Source organism: Notothenia rossii (assembly GCF_949606895.1).
Source record: "Notothenia rossii genome assembly, chromosome: 1".
Classification (NCBI taxonomy): domain Eukaryota; kingdom Metazoa; phylum Chordata; class Actinopteri; order Perciformes; family Nototheniidae; genus Notothenia; species Notothenia rossii.
The window spans coordinates 24877976-24901604 of record NC_136912.1 but is presented as its reverse complement, the minus strand read 5'-3'; the positions used below and the strand labels follow the sequence as shown (position 1 = coordinate 24901604).

General features: G+C 41.4%; 1 long non-coding RNA gene across 1 annotated transcript; it reads right to left on the bottom strand.

The window, feature by feature from the left end:
• Positions 1 to 8574: 8574 nt before the first annotated feature.
• LOC307013226 lies at positions 8575 to 10613 on the bottom strand. Its single transcript, XR_013800898.1, has 3 exons — positions 10430 to 10613; positions 9144 to 10329; positions 8575 to 8706 (listed from the first exon to the last, which is right to left on the bottom strand). It is a non-coding gene; the product is annotated as an uncharacterized lncRNA (long non-coding RNA).
• Between the last annotated feature and the right edge of the window lie 13016 nt (positions 10614 to 23629).

Genomic DNA, 23629 nt, shown 5'->3' with positions numbered 1-23629 from the left:
TCACATTTGTCTATATTCCTGTCTTAACTCGTATTATGGTGTCTAATGATATCAGGGTCACAATGACAATGCAGATTATTTTAATTATACAGCTGTGCTGTTGGGGGATGTGTGACATCGCCCAAATACCTTCCACATACATGAAGTTTCTACATACCCGCCCCCTGAGGGTATTCTCTAATTACCCTGATAAATTAGTACACACACTAATATTATAACCTGGCATTTTGGGGATATATAATAAACCACACAATAACATTGAATAAGGGCGAAAAACATGCCAGCTGACACAAAACCCTTATGGCCCCTCACACAGGCGACTGTCCCTGTGGAAACGCTGTGAGCTACTTCATTATTATCTTTGAACCATGATCTTTCATATTGTATATCAACAGTAACATGCAGTATAAATGGCACTTCACATCATAGTTTTGTTTTGATTCCTCTCAAGTACCACTATTTTTTGTGGTAATGTGATAGATAGATTTTTTTTATTCAGACCAGGTACTTGTGGGCCTACTTATAAATGTATGTATTTATATCACTCAGAGTTTCTGTGACTTGACTTAGACATGCTTGCGATTATGAAAATACCTTTGGGGATGCAACTGGCTGCAAAACTAAAGGTAATAAAATAAGATAAAACGTATGCATTGAGCTTCTTCTAATCTAAAGTTTGGACAGGTAACACATCTGATTGAATCACAGGTTAAACTGGAGAATGCAATTCCTGAAGAAATTGCAAGTGGGAATGCTTTATGCTGAAAATCTGACGCTAAACTGCTAAGCTGAAATGTAATGTGTAAGAAGAAAGTGAAGAATTTAGATTGAAATGATACATGAATACATGATACTTGAATGTGTGATGAGAGAAGAAAAGAAAGTAAAAAAGGCTTGGTAAAGCAGCAGAATATTTGAACTGCAAACTTTCAAACTAACTTGATGGTGAATGATCTGTCGCCATGCCAATGGCATTTGATGACATCCAATAATACGCTTAGATGCGTTGATGGCTGCATCGTTACCAAACCAGTGAAGATTTGGGCCATTTGGAGCATTTTCACTGAAGTTATGAGAAAACTGTGTTTAATGGCAGGCATTGTGTTGCCATGGCAACGGCATGTCCCGTAGGTGTCTTCACGGCTGGACTGTTAGCTCACATGTGAAGGTTGAGCAGTTTTTGAAAATGTTCATAGGAATTATAGCGACATCGTGTTTTATGGCGAGGGATGCGTTTCTTTGGAAACGGCATATGGTGAGATCTCAGATTTGGCTTAGAGCTGTTGAGGCATGGACCGGTGATATACAAGTGAAGATTGGGGGACGATTGGACCGTGTCCCTTGGACTTACAGCGACATTGTGTTTCATAGCGAGTGGTCTGTCGCCATGGCAACGGCATTTGATGACACCCCATAATACGCTTAGATGCGTTGATGGCTGCATCATTACCAAACCTGTGAAGTTTTGGGCCGTTTGGAGTATTTTCACTGAAGTTATGAGAAAACCGTGTTTCATGGCGAGCATTGTGTTGAATAAATCTCAAAACTATCCCGTAGATGTCTTCACGGCTGGACTGTTAGCACACATGTGAAGTTTGAGCAATTTTTGAACATTTTCATAGGAGTTCATGTATAGTGACATCGTCTTTTATGGCAAGGGATGCGTTTCCATGGAAACGGCATATGATGACACCCCATAATTGACGTAGAGCTGTTGAGGGCAGGACCATTAACCATCATCTGAACTCTGCTGCTCTGAGCATGTCAGTTGGAGTTATGACATCATCGTGTTCCACACAGGTGTTTATATTTGAGCTAACGAGGTGTCCAGAGAAAAAAGGTTTCCATTGTTCTGAACGAGAGATAAACCTCTTACATGTGAACGTTTTGTTGAAGAACCGTAACAGATATCGGTGAAATTTCAAAGCGTGAAGCATCTCAAGGACCTTGAGTATCTGAAGTGTGCTTTTTGTGTACTTTCGGGTCAATAATGTGGCTTTTTTGGCAGATTAACTAAAGGCGTGCGGCTGCTGCTGTGAGGAAATATCAGCCTGAAATTACAATGGGCTTTAATGGAGACATGTTGAAAGTTTTTGTCACTCCATGCCCTCAAGAGGCATTTTGTTTAATTATTGTTGCTTAATTATTTGTCATTTTTCAAGCTAGGACATGTTTCCTATGTTTGTCCTGAAAAATGATGTCTCAGGAATGTGTTACACGAATAATGTCAGAAAGATGTGTTACATTTTAAAGTTGGAATGAGGTTTCTGACTGAAAGTATGGATGAACAGTTAGCAGTGAAGTCGCATGAAGATTTGTTGAAGTCTGAAGAATTTCTCCATTGACTTCAATGGTTAAAAATGGGATGAATTATGGGATGTATCTCTGGAATTATGAAAGTTATGAATGATGAAAGTAATAGCAATCGATTCCCGACCGAGCTGAACGTTTTGATGCTTGAACGGAGTTTCTGCGAATTTCAATGCGGGAGACGAAGACCGGCAGAATAACGGGCGGAATAATAAGAATAAAGAATTTTGTGCGTAGAAGAACAGATAGTTTGCCACTAAAATAGCAAATGCTGAAGTCTCACATTGGTCAAGCTAACAGCTGTTTGCTGCATTTTGAAACATGCACAAAAGAGCTACGTGCAAGAGGCAAATGAAAAGGAGACACAGAGGTTTTTGGATACATTAGAGGGATAGACTGCAGGAGGTAGAGATGGATAAACATGAAACCGAGAAACTGCAGGAAGAGGACCAGACGGCAAGCTTCAAAGAGCCAGTAGGACATTGACACAACAGATAGCATCTATGAGCCAGCAGCCTCACTTGCCTGCTCAATAAAGAAAGTCTTATGTGCAGCAGGCAAGGATGGAGTCCAATATAGGAGGCAACAAACACGCTGATGACTTGTTTGAGGTGGTGTTGACTGCAGCACAAAGGCGACATGTTTGACAATGGGTGGGTTGATTTTCCATAGAAAATATTGACACATCTAGATACAATGTTTGGTCCATGTTGCTTGCCTCTAGCTTAGTTTAGAAAGTTCCTTTGCTTTCTTTTTTTTGGTCTTTTTTTCCCTTGCTTGTGTACTTCCTGTGTTAAAGTTTTTACTCTTGTTTATGCGGCTGCTCATGTGTGGCTTTTTATCTTGTGTTTTTGTTGTGCTTATTTTGCATGCCACAAAACCAACGGCTCTTTTGGGTGAAATAAAGGATTTTGTTCTTGAACACAGTTTTGTTCTTGAACATAGTTTTGATGATATGTGGTTAGTAACTGGTACTATGATGTATTTATCATAGCAGCAGGTACCTGTACTTTTTCTCTCGCATATGGAGTGAACTCGCCCTTATTTTAAAACAGAAGCAGATGTTGACATTATTTATGTCAAACGTCTGAATTGTCAAGTCCAACTTCCACCCTTGTGTTTATTTCTGCTCATTCTGCCTCCATGTCCCTCCTTCCTTCCACACTCTCACTTTCTCCGGCAGTGGCTCAGTTAGTGATGAAATAAAGAGACGATGGCCAGGTAAATAAGATTACATACAAGAAACATTTTCAATGACCTATTTTTTGTATTAATAAAATTAAACTGAACTCAAGACAGTTTAATGACCTAGAGATATCCTATTATTCCACTGCTTATGTACACATGTTGGAAATAATGGTTAAAACCATTTTAATTTTGTATTTTCATCTTATCACAAAGTAGAAGCATATATCCATCCTCTCTCTGCAGCTTCATGTCTTTTATTATTATAACTTTCATCATTGAGACAGAGGAAATCAATCATGTTATTTAACATCATCAGCAGTAAAACAAATATCAGCAAAAGTGTGTTTATCGAGTTGTTTATTTGCATTGTATGTGCACCTCGGGGGTCCAGGTGCACTGAAAAAAAGGGGAAAGTGGGGTTGTTCAATTTGCAAATATGCAGTTAATATATGAGACATCATTTATTAATGTTTCTCATCGAAACATGAATCAATCATGTAGAACTATTTTAATCTTGAGGGCTGTACGTTCTATAAGTCTCAATCATGTTAAGAAATAAGAAAAAAAGTTATGTTTATCTCTGTAACTCCGCCCACTGAGCACATACGTCAGCAGCTTGCTCTGCAGCCGATTACTTTTACATATTTACAAATATTTTATTCAAAAATTAATATGGTTGGACTCAAACCCGTACTTTAATAGTTTCGTAATTGAACCTGAACAATATGGCACTTTAATGGACAAGATTTAAAGCAGAAAAAAATTGCAAAATATGTTTATTTTTAAAAATGTGAAGCTTTTTCTTTTTTAAACAAAGGAGGGGGGGAGGGGTTCTACCATATTTTCTTCCCGCATCGGAGGAGTAAGCTGGTTCTTTCCCAAGAACATCTCTCCAAGGTAAAAGTTATTTAATGTCATCAAATGTTCGTCATAGTTACAGGTTATCACAAGACGCATTGTTTGCAAAAAGCAGAGTTCACATTTGCCGTTGCAACGAGCAACGTAAATACACTGTCAATTTGTAGACATTGTCACTCACTGGTGTTAGCTAGGATAAAGCCATGAAAATCATAAGGTGAGTTTATATTGATTGACTTGTGTTTAGCATGTTTTTATACTGTGAGTATTTGTAGAGCTTAAGTCCGGCAGTTGCTTGATTTACAATATTTAAAACTATGAACCTTGCCCAAAGTTATGCACATTAAACCGAGCTCAGTGGGGAGGGGGAAGTCATAGCTGATGGGTGAGCTTGCGGCATGTTTGCATGTCTATAGGCTACGTCTTGTTTTGAATTATTGTTTCATGTCTGCTGTTAGACGGTGTAGAGCTTTACTGCGTCGGTCCGGTGTCGGTACCATATGTGTTCGGGTTTACCATCATGGATGTATAATAAGAACTGGATACAGCGTGGGAGGCGGGGCCTCATTCATTCCTATGAGAGTTGCTCATTGGCGCATGATGATAAAATGTCCCAACTTTTGAGAGAGCAAAACGTCACAGATTACCCGGCATGCCTGAGAAGTACCCGTATGTGTGCTCATAGCGCATGCGCAACTTTAACCAAAATGCTCGTTCACATCAAGCACGTCAATTTGCGTACACGTAACAGCACCGCATGTTCATGACAGCATGGTAATGATTTGTTATTATGATGGATTTGATATTAACGAGGCGGCATTTAGCAGCTAGCGGCTAGCTAGTAATTATGCTAATGTGCACATCAACAGAGCTCTCAAGTCTCACGCATAATAACATACTGTTATTTACTCACCAATAACACACAATTATCCTTGCTTTTATTTATTGGTTTAATTCCATAATCTCTGGCTTTTTTGGCGTCCGTCAGGAACTGAATTTCAAAATAAAAAGAACCGGAAATAGACGTAGGCCTCTAGGAGTTTAAGATGGCCGAAAACACTACACTACCCATAATCCCCAGCTATCGTTTAGGACTACAGTCCCCGTGATTAATCTTCAAGTGCTGGGATTGGATGTTGGAGTGGCAGTGTGCCAAGGTTACGCCGAGCGTCAAACAGCTGTTTGAAATGGAACAAAACCACGCCAGACTATCCAAAACTGGAATCGAACGCCCCCCCCCCCCAGAACTACAGGTGCTGGCCATTGTGTTTCGCAAAATGTTCCATGGGACGTCTCTACTGAACGTTTTCGTTTTTCCCACAATTAGAAGTTGCCAGTATTAAACACATTGGTGTTATCAAATGTAAAACATATAATTAATAAATGGGTGAAAATCGCTTGTGTCCATAATGCGCAGCATGAATATATACCCACGTGACAGCTCATTGTTACTTTGTAATTCTACTCCACAATACAGAGGTTAACCTGATTGCCAAGTGCCAACAATCAGGAGAGATATTTGATAGTTGGTGCTTGAGAAGACTAAACATTTATCTGCAATTGACATGAATGGAAACGAGTAATAAAGTATATTCAGTACTCGTTATTCTCTACTAATAGTTAATTAAAGACTGTATAATGGCTATTTTGCACATCCCTTTCAAGATTTCAAGATTTTCAAAGGTTATTGACTTATCATATACACAACTACGGTGTATGCAATGAATGAAAATCTTGGGTCACAGGTTCCTCAACAGCACATTACAAGACATCTATCAATATTTGTTTGTACCTCCACCATTAAACTGTCATATTCTGCACATTTCTTATACTATCTACATACATAAGAGTATAATTCATATGTATAATATCAGCTAAAATAAGTGCTTCAACATAGTTAACATTGCAGGAAAGCAATATATTAGACGTAAAGTACTTTGTCAGGCTTAATATTTATCTGTAGATACCCCCAAAGTGTTTTTCTTATTTAAAAGAGGACCTTAATCTAAAGTATTATTTAATGTTTAAATAAAGGTTAATTTGTTTTTCTGTTTTGCACCTCCTCATATTAATATCTTTGTACATCCTGCTCTAAACTGTTTTATTGTAGAGATCACTTACAGTATCTTCTTGATTTTTTAGATTCTATATTTCTATCACAGACCTTCTACTTTCCCCCTATGAAAGTATGTACTCTTAATATTTTTTTAATCAAATATAACACATAAAAACAATAATTAAATAACGTGCTTTAACCACTAGGCGGTGCACACAAGGTACACACAGCTATAATAACTTTGTATTATTAGTGTAGGACACTTATGTATGTACAACATCTGAAGATGTGTAGTCTTATTCATGTTTTCACATAATTTTATAGCATATTGCTATACTATTTCAGACTCAGTATTTACATTCTTATATTCAAAGAAAATCAAAGTCCTTTTATATCAGCTGTGCACCGTTATGGTGTAAATATAACCTATCTACGAATTAGATCAAATATAAAAGTCCGCCGAATTAAGGTTGATACTGCAAGGAGACGTATTGTGTGAAGAGAAATTGAAGATGTTGTTTAATTGTTGATATATTTATGATTCACGTTAAGTATTCAGTTTCGGCGGCATTTCTTCCAGTTTTTCCAAAGGTCTTCTCATCAGGGCTCTATAAATAAAGAACTACGGCAGATCTGTAATATGTAATGCAGCCGAACCGTGTATTACAATGCCGCTATGTGATGACTTTCAAAGAGAAAAGCAAGAACACTCGGAATTAAGTATTCTTTTATTCTTTTAAAATGTTTTCCCGATTTCATATCATATAAACACCAAATCCCACCATACATTGCGGCTAAACCATCCAATCAGCGAGCTTAAACCATAGCTGAGGATCTTGGGTAATCGCTCGAAATGCCTACGTCTATTTCCGGTTATTTTTATTTTGAAATTCAGTTCCTGAAGGACGCCAAAAAAGCCAGAGATTATGGAATTAAACCAATAAATAAAAGCAAGGATAATTGTGTGTTATTGGTGAGTAAATAACAGTGTGTTATTTGGAAAAGAATAACAAATTAGAAGAAAAAAATATTTAAAAAATACAGATTTCAGTGTTCTGAGGCTCTGAGCCCCATTTATTTCCCTCACAGACGGAAACAAAAGTCCGAAATTATACGATTTAAAATAAAAGCAATAATTGTGGCTTGATATTGGGTAAGAACATGTTTTTATCAGCGCCGTATAGATAGAAGAGTTACGACAGCGGAAGTCCAAAAACGGTTATCGTCACGTGGTTCATGCAGACGAGGATCGTTCCCCGGAAGTTCATGGCAGGCAATGTGAATGCATTGATAACAGGAGATAGAACTACGATTTTTGGTAATTATTAGTGAATAAAGGTTTTGATTTGCAATATTTATAAAACAAATCGATATGTGTATGTATTTACATCAATATGTTTTAAAAAATAAAATAGAATTTGCTAATATTAAGTGATAATATTAGGATTAGTGTGAAAAACTAGTTTACATGTTAGGCTAACAGTGCCTTGGTTAAAGAGGCTGTTGCTGTTTATAGCTTTGAATTCTTTAAAACCAATATTATCTTCTTAAACTTGTATGGTAGTCAGGAGCATCACTTTCTAATGTTTGATATATTTAGAGGGAGGCGATCTAAAGGAATGCTTCAAAATTCAGATTAGATTCATTTCTACCATTTTCTTAAATTCATGGTAGTTTCAGTAATCCCATGGTAATTGAGGACACAAGTTATCTAAATGACTAATGTCATCTTTATGGCTTTCAGAAAGGACAGGAGACCGACAGGTGACTATCAAAGGACTAGCAGCAGCAGCAGCAACAGCAGCATGATGATGATGTTAAATGTGTTGTTTTAGGAACATCCATTGCAAATACATGGAATTCAATAAAAATTGAATAGCATATCATGCAGTTTGTCTGTGCCTTTTCCTCCGTGTTGTCCTGGTTTGCTGTGCTGCCTCCTAGTCGCCACCATGGTTTGCTGTGCTGCCTGGGGATGCTCAAATCGCTCCGAGAAAGGAGTATGAATGTACGGCTTCCCCACTGACACAGAGCGGAGGAAAAAATGGCTTGCTCAAGTCAGCAGGAGCAATTTCACGACCAACAGCAAAGAAATATGTGAGGATATTATATACAAACACTGCATTTGCACTTTTTCACAAAACGAAAACCACACCATTGGGAAAGCTTAATGTTTTGTTTAATACAAAAAAACAGGGAAAGGCTTGAAAAACACAGAGCTGAGACTCAGGGTGCAGGGTGAGGGTCTCAATGCAGGTATTCAGGCTCCATTGAATCCCCCTCTGGTTCTTTTGCTGAAAGAGGGAGTAACAGACAGGAGAAAGGGTTATACACACCTATATAGCACACCTATTGGATGGGAAATTGCCTTGGGGAGATAAGGTGTGGTCTTTGTTCCCAACTGAAGTTATGGAACTTTATTATTTGTGAGTTTAACAAAGTATGACAAATGGCATCAGTAACAGATGTGATATGAATTTCTATAAAGTTGCCTCACATTCTTGGTCATATTTTATATACAGTATGTAATGAGTATAACATGTCCAGTAAGTATAAAGTGTTTCCTAATACTGTGTATTCAACCACTATGGAATATGTATGTGGGCAGACAAAACTGAGTTGTTCTGTGTGTGAAGTAACCTCAAGTCACTCCGCAGGCACATTTTGATGCAGACCAGTTTGTCAAGACAAAAAAGGGCAAGACTAGGCTGAGAGCAGAGGCTATACCCACCATCTTCGTGCATCGCCCTGTGGTCAAAAAGAGAAGGGCCCCTGCACCACGATTCACCCCGGGACCTGTATCTACAAAGCCCATAGCTCATGATCACAGCTATAGTGTGAAAGGTGACACAGGTATAATAAGTATGAACTCTTAGTAACAAAAGTCATATTTCTTATTTTTAAGTGGTATAATATTTTAAATGTTCGAAAATCTACAGTGCCATGTCTTCTACTTACATTAGTCTCAAAGATTGAGGGAAGAAGGGATGAGGAGACTGAGAGAAAGGAAAGTGAGGGTGAAGAAAGAGAGGACATGGCTAGTGAGGAGAGACAGGGAGGGTGGACACCACCCACTCAGCCAGCAGCCAGTCAGCATACGAGGGAACCAGCAGCCAGTCAGCATACGAGGGAACCAGCAGCCAGTCAGCATACGAGGGAACCAGCAGCCAGTCAAACAGATCTATTAAAAAAATTAAAGAGAAAATTAAAGAGCCAAGAAGGAATCACCAAAAAAGCAAAGTCTGCACTAAGAAAAATCAGGAAGGAAAATGCAGCTCTCAAGAAAACAATGAAAATTAGTGACAACAAATATAAGAAAACGTTTTAAAAAGACCAACCTAAGGCATTAGGCAGACTCACCTCAAAGGGGATGAAATGGAGCAAGGAGACAATTAAGAAGGCTTTAAAAATTTGCTTTGCGTGCGGACCAACGGGTTTCAAAACTCTGCAGGAATTGCAGATTCCCCTTCCAGGATTAAGGACACTGCAAAGAAGGATGCAATGTGTTAAGTTTGAGCCTGGTGTGTAACAGCTAACATCAATGCCCCTCCACCCGTAACATCAATGCCCCTCCACCTAACAACATCACTGCCCTCCACCTGCCAGCACCCAGCCAGAGGAGCGCAAACAACAAAAACAAGCAAGGTGTCCCGTCATGTACCTGGAAGTTTGGGTTGGCAAAATGGAGTAAGAGATGGACTTGAAAAACCTTGGTGGCTCTCTACTCATGTTGTTACAGTTGTCTTGGTTGCAGCTCTCAAGTTTTTTTTTGTTGCCATTTCCACATCTTTAGAAAATATGAAATAAATGAAGTGAAATCAACCTCTTCTCTGGAGAACAAACTTTGATTTCTCTGTCTTGTGAGTTTGCAGTCTTGCAGTTTTGCTCCTCCACCTGTAACATCACTGCCCCTCCACCTACCATACAGTAGGTTACTAACAAGATTACTTATATAATACAGTGATAGAATACATGTTTAGTATGCTTACTTATATAAAACAGTAGTATTAAACTTACCTTGTGTTTTCACTCTCACTTAAGTCCCTCTCCCTTTGCCATCAATCCAAAATCAGCTGAGCTGCAACATTATACAGACAGGTAATAATCAACATAATCACAAGGACACAATATGGCTCTGCTAAAAACACTCACTCTTACACGCACCAAAGTTATATTTATCTAATATTTAACTCCCTCCACCCCCGCATACAATCCCTTTTTAGAAGACCCTCTTCTCTAATTCAACAACGTTGGACGAAATGACATTAAGAGAACAGAATTTACAATTAAAAGGCTGTTCAACGTGTGCTGCTAACTTGATCTGGTATCCTAGCTTTATCTGTTATCTGTAAACGTTCCCTAAATCTACTAATTTAGGGATAATCCACTGACATCCTTTAATACACATGTTAATTTGAATCAGATGTACTGATAATATCCGCAATATAAATCTTTAAACTTCTTCTTACCTTTAAAAGTCTGTCACAAACGGTCTATTATGCTGCAACTCTACAGATCTGCTAGCCTTGGCGCTAACTTCCGGGGAACGATTGAGAGGCTCCACGATCCGCCATTGCTGTAAAAAAGTGGTCCATTGGAGTGAACGGAGATGACGTAACGGTATGTCTACACTACAGGCATCAAAAAATGCTTTCAACGCTTCGCCCATTCACTTGAATGGGGTGACGTAGAAGATTTTTAATCTTCGCCGAACTGCATTGTGGGGAGCATGGCATGGCTTTGCAAGCATCACAAGCATCTATCGGCATCAAAAGTTGAACAATGTTCAACTTTTGAAGCTCGATGCTTGGCATCAGCCAATCAAATTCCGTTTATGCAAATCCCGCCAGTGCAAGCTCAGCCAATCAAACCGCGTGCAAGCTGGGAGAGCCAGACCGCAGTTCATTTCCTCATATTCCAAACGAGATATTACGGTAGCAAATCACCCGGTTCTTTACGACCGGAACTATTTACCGGGATACAAACCGGAGGAACCAGGCATGGAGGGAGGTGGCAGAGACAGTGGGTGAAACTGATGTTTGGAGAGTTTATATTCAGTTTACTTCGTTTTAACATTGCTATTGCTTTGTATGTCGGGGGCGGGAGATTCATGTGATTGGTTGCTCGCAAAAAATCGCCAAGCTTCAGACGCGCCCAGCTTCAAGATTTTTTCATGCCTGTAGTGTAGACGGGCCGTTACAACTCTGTCTATACGGCGCTGGTTTTTATGAACCACACGGCTTCCGGTCTTCCACGACCCGACCGGAGAAAAAGACGTGCTGCAGGCTCGAAACACATTACCAGTAGAAATACATTGCTTTTAAAATCGTGTTGTGCAACACGAAAAAAAGGGGAAAATCATGTTGGTGAACACGAATCAATAGATTAAAAATCTTGTTGGTGAACACGAAATGCCATGAGACTGGGTTGAAATGTTTTCACTTTGGTGTATTTATGTAATATAAAGTATAACTTATCTATAAAAGAGTCAAGATCCCTGTATGACTTTAGTAAACTTCTGAATTGAATTAAGAATAAGTGTGAACTAACAGTACGTCCAGCTAGCTAGTAGTTAGCGTCACTAACGTCGCGTATTTATCCGTATTATTTAACGAAAATGTACGTTTTAATGCCTCTTGGTTTTGACGTGTGTGACATAAGTTAATTTAAAGTAAGTTAAAACCCAATACTCACATTTATTAGTGATTCCTCCGCTTGCTGCCGCTTTTAAATGCACTCTGCTGGGGAGACCGCACAGCCATTTCATTTGAAAAAAACGTACTCTTCCCTGCGCGCATTGCACCCTGGGATATGGTAGACCGTGGAGGATACATCAGATGTATCCTTCAAATCTGGGAGGCCGCATTCGTGGGCCGCATTCGGAGGAGTCTCATCTTTTTTTTAAACTGGGACAGCCTTCTTTCGGCGGTGACGTATGTGGTCTACAGTAGGGGTTTCACCAACTAATCGACTAGTCGACTAGTCGACTACCTTTACCACTAGTCGGCGCTGTAGGCCCTAGTCAACTAGTCGTGAAAAAAATTGAGGTAAACGAGGTGCTGCAAAATGCTCCAAAACACGTCCGACATTCTTATGTATGGCAGAACTTCAACGAAGATGTAACCAACTCCACAGTGAAGTTTCAGTTGTGTACAGCTGTACTGAAGTACAATACAAATGCATCTGCTGTGCGCAACCATCTGAAGATGAAACACCCGCTGCCGACAGCTAGCACTAGCAGTAATGCTAGCACCAGTGAGCAACGGACCGGCGTCAGCACTGAACAGAGGCAAACGAACAGCAAGAAAACACGGGTCAACAGTGATGCGGATGATGAGCTACGGGATTACTGCCAGCGGACACCACATATCCCCACAATGGATAATCCACTGGAGTGGTGGGCAGAAAACGTGCATCGCTTCCCCAGCTTTCGAGGAGCTACCTGGCTATTCCAGCCACAAGCACCCCGAGTGAGAGGGTTTTTTCCCTGGCAGGCAACACTGTCACCCGAAAGCGGTCAAGCCTCCTTCCCTCACATGTCGATGCGTTGGTGTTCAAACCAAACCAAAAATATGGAAAGGTGGACGTTATCGTGGAGGACAGCGAAGTGTTGCGCAATGCGCTGTTGCGCACTGGATTTACGTGGCATTTATGTAAACAAGAGTTTTTTGCTGTCGATTTTGGTGAGTCCAGTTACTGTTTGTTATTTACTCAGCCATGTAACACGAATTAAAATGCAGTGTTTAATGTTACTATATGAGTTCCAATATAAAATACAGTTGTACACCTCTCTTTGTGTGTCTTTATTATGACGTAACGACTAGTCGACTAGTCGACTGCTATTTTGAAAAACGTGTCGACTAGTAAATATTGGTAGTTGCGAAACCCCTAGTCTACAGATGCAGCCTCTGAAGGGTGCAGCCCCTGAATTAAGACACGGCCTATGTGTACTTTGTGCTCTGCATGTGTGACCATTAAAGAGGGTTTCATCCCTACAATTCTATCTCTATCTAAATCCACCAGATTGCCTGAGCCTGAACCCCTACTGTATACCTGTCATTCTGCAAGCTTTTGCATTTTCACTTTTTTAACAAATGACTGAACTGTTCCTGTCTGCCTGGACGTCTTGATTTGCTTCCTCCACCACCTACCTGACATGAATACATAACAAAGGAGCTAGCTGAATAGAATAACTAAACCTTTGAAAGACCATTCATATTAAACACAAAGTGAAATTATGTCACATTTAATTGTATTTAACTGTTTGACTGCGGTATGTTATCACTAGCTAAAACAGACAATGAACATGTAACTGCAGCTCTAACTGGGAATGTATGCACCGCCTGTCTGTTAGTCTAGCTTTTGTCACTTAAATCAAATGCAAAGACTCCAGTTTGAGTTTCTTTTTTGTAGACCATCTTCCCTGCAGGTTAATGCATTGTCTCTTTGCATATGAAACCATGCAAGCTTACAAAAACATTTATCTCAATTTGAAACATTTTCAATCTTTTGGATAGGACATGTCTTTGCCTAAAGCCCCTGTCACACTGTCCCGAAATTGACACCCGATGGACACACGATAATGGAAATGTTCAAATGTGGCTCTGATCGTAACAACATCGGGCCATTCGTGAGGGCATCTTAAGCCATCGTATGACCACCGGTGGAGTTTCTCAGGCTCCTGCAGCAACTTTACAGAGTTACATAACATATGATATGTCATATTTGTATCACTCATATTGAGTGCTTAAGTCCGGGGGCCTGGGGTCTCACGGTGCGCGAGGTTATGGAAGTGCCACTGTTGCCGGAGGTCCTTAGTCCGTCCTTTGGGGCTCTGTGAGGGGCTACAGAGAGTTGGTTTTCCCGGTCCCTCGCCTGGAGGTATGAAATAACCTGAGCTCCATATGAACATATGAACAAATAACATATAAAACTTTACATTTTGCTTTCTAGAAAGCTAGAACCAGAAAGCAGATCAATGGAATCGTTTTTGTTCCTTTGCCAAATGAAAGAATGACAATGATTTATGAAAATGTGTTGGAAGAGGGGCTCTGTAAGGAAGTGGCAGATTTTTTCCGGTTGTGTATTTTCAAATTCTAGCGCACTCGAGCTGGTTCCTCCAAAAGTACCTACCCCACCTTTGATATGATTGCTTTCAATAACCAAATACAATTATGTGTAATTTGTTGATATAATACCTTTTATTTAAGTCGCGTTTCAAAGTTCATAGCAATTTGAAAAACATTGATTAATAAACCTTTTAAATCATCTTTTTTACATAAGTATAACGTATTATGATGACTTCCATTGCAAGTATTATAAGTGTTCATGGGTGTGTGCGGTGCAGAGAAAATATGATATGTGAATAACCTGAGAGCTGTTTCTTCATATGACCTCAAACATTAGCTTCCGCCTACTGATTTTATCCTAAACTTGTTTGTGCCACATCTGACATTTTGCATTTGCATCAAGAATGTATCGTTCTTCATGCCTGACATATTATTGAAAAACATGAACACAACGCTAAAATGATTTACCATCTTCATTTAACAGTAATTGTTAATTAATAAAGGTCAACAAATTGAAAAATGTTGCTTTTATTATGTGGCATTTAGAAAATCATGCAGTTATATAACACGTCCTCCTGCAAATTAATGAGATTGGAGAGCGTTTGATTTAATGCACCATGTAGTGATTTCATCTCAATGGCATTTATCAACTTAGATCTCAAAAGATGTTTAACCGTGAATGCTATTGAGAAAACTTCATTGTGCTTAAAATGAAAATGAAAAATGCCTGGTTATGATTAGAGGATTCTTAGAAACGTAAAGAAAACACGTAGGCTACTGTATTAGTATTATTGCTGCATGGGTTTGTCTATCTACAGCCATGATATATCAAAGTAGAAAATGTCCATCTGTATATTGGAGTTCTCACTGATGAAATTAAGCATGGAGTACCTAGAAGATACGTTAAAAAGACCAACAATATAAATTATATAGGTGATGTAGCTTGATCATAGCACCTTCTTCCTCCATCAACTATTATCAGTTTCAGGTCAGACATTATACTACCTCATGGACATCAACAGAGTACGAAGATAGATTGCCCCTGCTTCTCAGAGCCATTTTCTCCAGATTTAGGTGATTCATCATTGCTCCAACTCCCTGACTTGGAAGAAACTTCCCCAATGCAATTATCAGTTAAAAAAGATGAATAACTGATTCAGAAAATGTATTATTCCTTTACATTAAAAAGATACACGAGGAGAAAACTACAAGTGTAAGTTATATATTTTAGCTTTTCCGTATATTTCAAATGTTTGGCTGAAATGGAAAATGAAAGCCACTTAATCATTTTCCTTCTACCCTCTTTTTACTTCTATCCTCTTTTACTTTTAGACTGTGGATAACTTATTGATTACAAACTACACAGAGATTTAAACTCAAACCATTTGTGTTGTATTACTGTGCCGTTCATCACCTCAAGCCTCGGGGCTTCTAGATTCAAGAACTCTGTTGGGAAATAATTTTGGTAATAAACAGACCAAAAAAGGGAAACTGCTTGTCCTACACATTGTGCTATGAGAAAAATGTTGAGAAGTGCAAATTCTAGGGACACCGTTGGATGTGATTGTTTGTCTATGTCTTTGTATGTGTAGGATAATGCTCCAAAGGACAGACTTAACAAATCACTGCAGTAGCTCAGTCAGACAACTCACCAGTTTTTTTAACATGTTTATTAGAAGTAGGGATGCCAGCGATTATTCGATTTTACGAATATTCGTTACAGTCTCCATAATCGAAACTTATTTTTAAAATTCGATTTTATTTATATATTTTTTTATTATTATTTATGTTTTTCTTTTGTTTCCTGGCTTAGTTTCAACTAAAATATAGACTAATTCTAATAATAGTAATAGTATTAATAATTGTAAATGGCCATTGGTCACACCACCAGTTTATTTTACTGTAAACTTGGAGGAAGTCGAACTTGCGGCGGCGAATAATCGATTAATATTCGCCAGGGTTGTCCAATTTTCGAATTTGATCATGGTCAGTTTCTGGCATCCCTTATTAGAAGCTGCATATAGTTACGTTTGGCGACTAGGCTCGGGCCTCATCACTCCACAGATATACATAGCATGATGAGTGATGATTAAATAACTAACCCCCGAGCCTACAGGTGGAAGCTGGGGTGGAAGCTGGGGTGGTGGTGGGGCAGGCAAGCAGCAGCGTCGTGGAAGTAGCTGCAGCAATAGCAGCAGCAAGCAAAGCATGGAGAGATATCTGGCAGGTTAAATAGAGCGGCATATCAACAAGACTCTGTTTGGTTGGTTGTAGAGTGGCAAGGGGCGTTATGAATGCAGCATAAGTGCTCGAGTTGACTGCCTGAACTAGCTCGCGGGCTTCGCCCCATTAATAAGCTCCAGTAACAGCACCCTGGGCTGACGTAGGCCCTTTGTGCATCCCTCTGCATTGTGGTTGTCTGTCAAAAGCTGTCGTAATCTGACATTTTATTCAGTTTGAAGCCTATTTTTTTACAAACACTTAGTGGTTTTAAAGTTAAACTTTAACAGGATGAAGGATTTAAGTCATCAGACGTCTATATCTTATTAAAAAAAAACAGCAGAGCAAAAGTTAGCCTTTAGCTTGTAGCCCCTTGGTCCTGTTACACAATTGGCAAATACTTATTCTAAACGTGAAACTGCTTGTGTTTTTTCTATTTTTAAAATTCTGCTCAAATGATTCACTACCGCATTAAAATTCAGCCTTTTGTGATGGTTTTAAATGAGAGCTTCCTAGTGACAGAAACATAATGTTAAATATGTTCTGATGCTGTGAAAGGTTTGTTTGAATCAATAATACTTTGAAAGATTGTTCCTTTTTGGCTTTGCACCTAAAACCTGTATTACTTTCTAATCTTGTTCAATTTAGGGAAACTTGGCCCAGCCGGTCTTTGATTGATGAGCTTGTTTAGTGATTAGATAAAAAGCCTGAACGGCCTGTGAGGCAACTTCTAAGAGCTTAAGTATACTTCAGAAGCTGTGGAGCTCTTGTAAACTTTTTTGAGGATTTTGCTGTGTTTTTGTTTGTTCGAAATGAGCCCGTTATCTCAACTTTTAATGCAGTTTAAGTACAAAATAAAACAGAAACTGAAACAACCTGATGAGAACTGTTTACTATGCTCATGCCTTGCAATTAAAATATAGTCAATAGGACCAAAGGCTTGGTCAGTTTTATTTCTCACCAGATATGGTGGTACTCTCTACCGACAGCTGCTGACTTATCTTTTGCAAACTCTTACAAAGAAAGAGCCGAAGGAGACAGTCCTCCAAGGACAAATTCAAATCAAAAGTTATTGGTGATAACTTGTGTAGCGTGGTACAGAGTGAAGTAGCCCTCCACTACACATTTAATTTGAAAGTCTTTTATTTTGTTCTGCAAAGAGCAAAAATATGTATCTTATTATCACAGTTCGCCACACACACACACACCGTGACTTCTCTCAAGTGTTTGTTTACGTTCTCTGAATGTATTCACGCGAGACTTCTCTTTGTCCCCGAACACAGTGTAGCGAACTCGCCCTCTGCTGGTCGGAGTTAGACACTACATACTGCTAGATAACACTACATTTATCAAACAATAAACCAACCATTCCTTATCAGAAAACACACAGACAATTCTCACCAGACTCTGAACATGAGCTGTACTAAATGCAAATCATGTTAACCATGTAATTACTAATACTGTAGGTATATCAACCCACTGATGGCTCTGTATGCCACACTCTCCCCCCCAATAATAAATGTCTCCGGACATTTCAGATACCCAAAGTGTACCTTTTCACACATTGAATTTTCACACTGAAAACATGGTATTACTTATGTTAAAGTGGTACTTGACATTCAATTCAATTAGTACCCATTTATCCAAGTATCTGACCCATTTAGATCTATACCACTAAACATCAGTTACTGTACTCTGGATCCCAATCAGATCAACTCTCAAATGTAACAGAACTCATATCGGCCTCGGTTCTTTTAGTCTGTTACCAGTCTCTTCTTTTGTACAGTATCAGTGCAATATGTTTTTCCGGAATTGTCTCTTCTTCACAGTCCATATAATTTCACCATTCTACTTTTTTTTTTTCAGAGTCCATTTTCTAATGTGAGTTCAACCCATTACCTCAACGTCTAGTGATGCCCACGGTCGCCACATGACCGGTGGGTTGCAGGCTGGTGACATACTCACGACGTACAGACTCTCGGCTCCCGCTTCCTCCCACGTCAGCTCACCCAAAGCGTTGTAGGTCAGCTTTCGGGGGCGGTGCCTGTGTCGCTGCGGATAGCTGGTCGCTGGTGGAGGGTCAGGATCATCTTCCTCTGATGACTCTTGTAGACTTTCCCCAGGCTCTGCCGTGCCGTTCTCACCATCTTCATCAGCTGTGATGCCTCTGTTGTCAGTCTCTGTCTCCTCTTGAGCAACCGTTGCATCTTCCAGATCTGGAGCTCCGTCTTGCATCGTCAGAGCTGGTGCAAATGGCTCTGCCTCTGGATTCAAATCTGCAGCTGGATTCAACTCTGCAGCTCTCTGACTTAGTTCTTGGTCGTAAGGGAAACGGCACACCAGCTCAACTTCATCACTGCTTTCGCTGTCTGAATCTTCCTCTGGTTCGCCGGTTTGGTGTTGTCTTGTTCTTGTCCGTGTCTGTAATTTCCTCTCTTGTTTTGCAGGGGCGGGTTCCGGTTTCCCCAAGGGCAGACTGTCACATGGGAGTAGGAGGTTCCTGTGCAATATGCGACTTTTACCTCCTCCCTCTGGTGCTACTTCATACACCGGGCTGTCACTGCTCCTTCTCTTCACCACCACATGCACTTTAGTTTCCCAGTAGGACCGCAGTTTACCAGGGCCGCCCCTCTCTGACAAGTTACGCACGAGCACCCGTCCACCAAGTTGCAGGTCGGCTCCATGTGCTCTTTTGTCATAGCCTTTCTTGCCCCGTAGAGCTTCCCGGGCCGCTGTTTTGGATGCGATCTCATAGGCTTGTCGCATTCGGTTTTGCCAGTTTTGTACATATTCGGTGTAAGTCTCTTTTGCCTCTCTGGGCTGTAGGTTGAAAAGCAGGTCTACTGGCAAACGAGGTGACCTTCCGTAGAGCAAGTAGTAGGGAGAGAACCCTGTGACCCCACTGCGGGTGCAGTTGTACGCGTGCACCAGTTTTGCCAATGAGCTCTTCCAATCAACCTTCTGTTCACTTGTGAGGGTGCGGAGCATTGATAAGATAGTTCTATTGAACCGTTCACACTTCCCGTTGCCTTGGGGGTGGTAACATGTTGTGTAGGACCCCCGCACATCACAGCTCTTCTGTAGTTGGTCCATCAACTGGTTGTCAAACTCTCTCCCCATGTCGTGTTGAATTCTCTCTGGAAATCCGACGCGGAGTGCAAACTCATTGAATAGCTTGTCAACAATAGTTTTAGCAGATTTGTTTTTCGTGGCGTAGGCTTGGGCGAAACCAGTGAAATGATCGATCACAATGAGAATGTACTCAAATCTCTGTTTGCATGTCTCTAAGTGTAAAAAGTCAATGCATACTAGCTCACCTGGGCGTGTTGTGACAATGGTTGTCATGGGAGCCCTGGTTGCTTTGTGAGGTCGCTTTGCCTTGAGACACTCACACTCTTGGGTGACAAACTGTTTTATGTCAGAGTACATACGAGCCCAATAGAATCGATCTTGGATCAGGTTCAAAGTTCTCTCGACCCCGAGGTGTCCCATTTCTCTATGAAGCTCGTGGAATACTCTTTGACGATGCTCTTTTGGGAGGATAAGCTGTTGTTTATCTCCTACTTTCCTAAAGAGAATTCCCTCCTCATTGACATTCAACTTTGCCCACTGTCTCATTAATACTCTGACATCTGCCGGTTCTGCTTTCAAAGCTCTCCTGGACGGGTGCTGATTGTCCCTCTTATAATGCAGAAATTGGCCTATGACAGGATCTCTCTCCTGACTGTCTCATATCTGTTCTGGTGTCAGAGACTTGGATCGAGGGTGTGCACTCGCATCTCTCACTAAATCTAGTGTCTCTATGGGGACTGTTGCTACCCAGACCGAGGGGTTGTCTCCCTGCACACTGACTCCCTGCACTGCTGCACTGAACATTTCCTGACCCACCTCCTCTGTACACTGTTTCATGAACGCATTAATGTCTAATGGCATGCGGGATAGGCCATCCGCATCTGCGTTACTCTTTCCCGGCCTATACTTAATGGAAAAGTCAAACTCGGACATCTCCCCCACCCACCTATGACCTGTAGCATTAAGCTTAGCTGTTGAGAGGATATAGGTTAAGGGATTGTTATCTGTATATACTACAAAGTGTGGGACATGATAAAGATAATCCCGAAACCGTTCACATATTGCCCATTTTAGTGCATGTGATAGTTATTTTCCGGTGGTGTTAGAGTCCTGGAACCATAGCCTATAACTACCATCTTACCATTCTGTTTCTGATACAGTACTGCTCCCAATCCCTCCTGGGATGCGTCTGTGTGGAGAACGAATGGTTGGGTCATCTCTGGATACCCCAGAAGGGGAGGCTCTACCAGCTTGTCTATGAGAGAGTTCAATGTCCTTTGGTGGTTATCTGTCCAATGTATAGGAGTGTTAGGTTTCTTCCTGGTAGTGGCCCTGACTTTCTCTCTGTTCATTTGATCAGGTGTTGTTGAGAGCAGCTGGTAGAGAGGCTGGGCTATTCTGGAGAAGTTTGGGATGTATGTTTGGTAGTATGAAAGGAATCCCATTTCTCTTCTCAGCTCTCTCACTGTTGTAGGCGCTTTCTCCTTTAAGGCTTGGACTGGAGCCACCTCAGATGGGTCCATAGTGTAGCCCTGTCCAGACACCATCCGTCCCAGAAATCTCACCGTCCTCTTCAACACCTCACACTTGCGGGGGCTGAGTTTAACCCCGTGCCCCTGATATCTCTGTAACACAGTTCTCAGGTGCTCAATGTGGTCCTCAAAGCTGAAGCTATGGACCAGATTGTCGTCCAGATACGGTTGACACATTTCATCTCTCAAGCCACGCAAACAATCTTCCATGTTCCTCTGGAATTCCGCGGGCGCCGCACTCAACCCGAATGGGATTCGGACCCACTGGTACAGACCCCAGGGGGTTATGAAAGCTGTCAGGGGCTGGCTCTCCTTGTCCAGGAACCCCTGGTGATAGGCCTTCCCCTGGTCCAGTACAGAGAACCAGGAGCTGCCAGTGAGGGAGTCCAGCATGTCTTGGATTCTGGGTATGGGGTGGCGATCAGGAACTGACTTTTTGTTCAGTTCTCTGTAGTCACAACACAGTCTTAAAGTCCCATCCTTCTTCCGTACGCACACGACCGGTGAGGCGTACGGAGAGCGTGAAGGAGTAATCCAGCCCCGATTCAATAAATCCTGGATATACTCTTTCACTCTTTTGGTGTAGTGGCTTTGGGACTGCCATGTACGTTTTTCTTACTGGGGTAGTGTCGTGCAGCGTGATGTGGAGTTTCAGTGAGGGAATTGAGCCGATGTCATCATCGTCGTATGCGAACGCGTGACACTCCTCTCTCAGCAGCTGTTTTGTGATCCTCTTTTGCTCCTCGTTTAAGTGACTAAGGTCGACCGGGGGATCCCACCAGGCGGGTTTATGTTTTTTTGAGTTGTCACCTGGGGCTGATGCGGTGTTAGTTGGTGATTTTAATCCCTCTCCTCCGGTTATCTGCTCAACACTGGCCGCATAGGCGGGTTTGACTGTTTGCAGGTAACCAACCACAGTGCGCTGAGTCAGGGTAACACTGTATTTGTTTGTGTTGGCGATGGGGACTGGTACATAACCTGACCTTTTTCTGGGGACCCTGACTAGACCCTCCTCTATCACCACCCCTTCTGGCAATGTCGGCTCTACACTTGGGACTAGAAGCAGGTCTTGGCCATGATACTGAGTCCCAGTGTTGACATTAACATACACTGTTGTGATCTGTTCAGCGCCCAGAGTGATTGTTCTTTTTCCTGTGTGTGCAACTCCTACATCTTCCTCACTAATAGGGGCATGGATAAGCTGAAGCACTGCTTGTGCTGTCTTGACTGTTATCTGGAAGGCTTGACACACAGTATGGATGGTCTCTGTCTTTGTTGTCTGACTACACTCTCCTGTTATTTCCTCTATCACGTTGTAGCCAATTATGGGCTCCACTGCTACGTGTGGGTCACTTGACACTAAAATAGGTACTAGAAGTGGCTTTGTCCTGGCGGATTCTTTCCCTAGTCTAAACTCTACCTCCAGCCAACCCATGAAGGGAATCTCAGTCTGGTTGGCGGCCACTCCCAACAAAATCTCTGAGCCTAACAATTCACTGAGAGGTTGCACCGTGCTGTGTGGTAAGTGCAGCTTTCTCCATTCTTCATTAATGATGGTCGCCTGCGCACCTGAGTCCCATAATGCTACTACTGGAACCATATCCAGTGTGCAGTGGACAATGTGTCTCTTCGCAATCAACTTGATGAGTTTTTCCTTGCTTCGTGGTGGGAGGTAGTTGACTGATGAGATTTGAGAAGGTGCGGGAGGGGGGACAGGTTTCTGCATGTTGAGACTGGATGATTCACGGGCTACCGAGGGTCCCGGCTCGGCAGCCCGGTCTCGTTTCCCTGCTGCTCTCTGGCCCGTGGACATCTTCTGGAGAGATGCCCCTCTTGCCCACACTTAAAGCAATGTCTGCAGGAGTCACCTATGTGAGCTTCCTGACACGCCCTACAACCCCTGGGCCGACTACGGCTGGGTGTGAACTTTTTCTCTGTCGGTCTAGCTTTTGTGGCCTCCACTGTCTGCAACATCAACTTCTTAATTTCTAGAACCTCCGCCCTGAGCGCTCCTATTGAGTCTGTCTCTGTCTTGGGTCCCTGACTTTTCTTACTCTCCCCCCCTGCTTCACGGTGAGTAACAGTGTCAACTGCTGCCGCTGAGGCGTCAGGTGGATACACCTCCGCCTGCACTTCACTGACTTTTGGGGCCTTGTTTATTACTGACTTTCTCAGTTTTATTTGTCTTTCTTGTTCTAAGTTTGCGGCCTCACTGATTCGCTCAATTAACACCTCATCTGTGACAGTACGGTCACTGAGATACGGCTTGAACTGGAACTTAACCGCATCACTGTGAAGACCAGTCTCTATGGAGCGGAGGAATT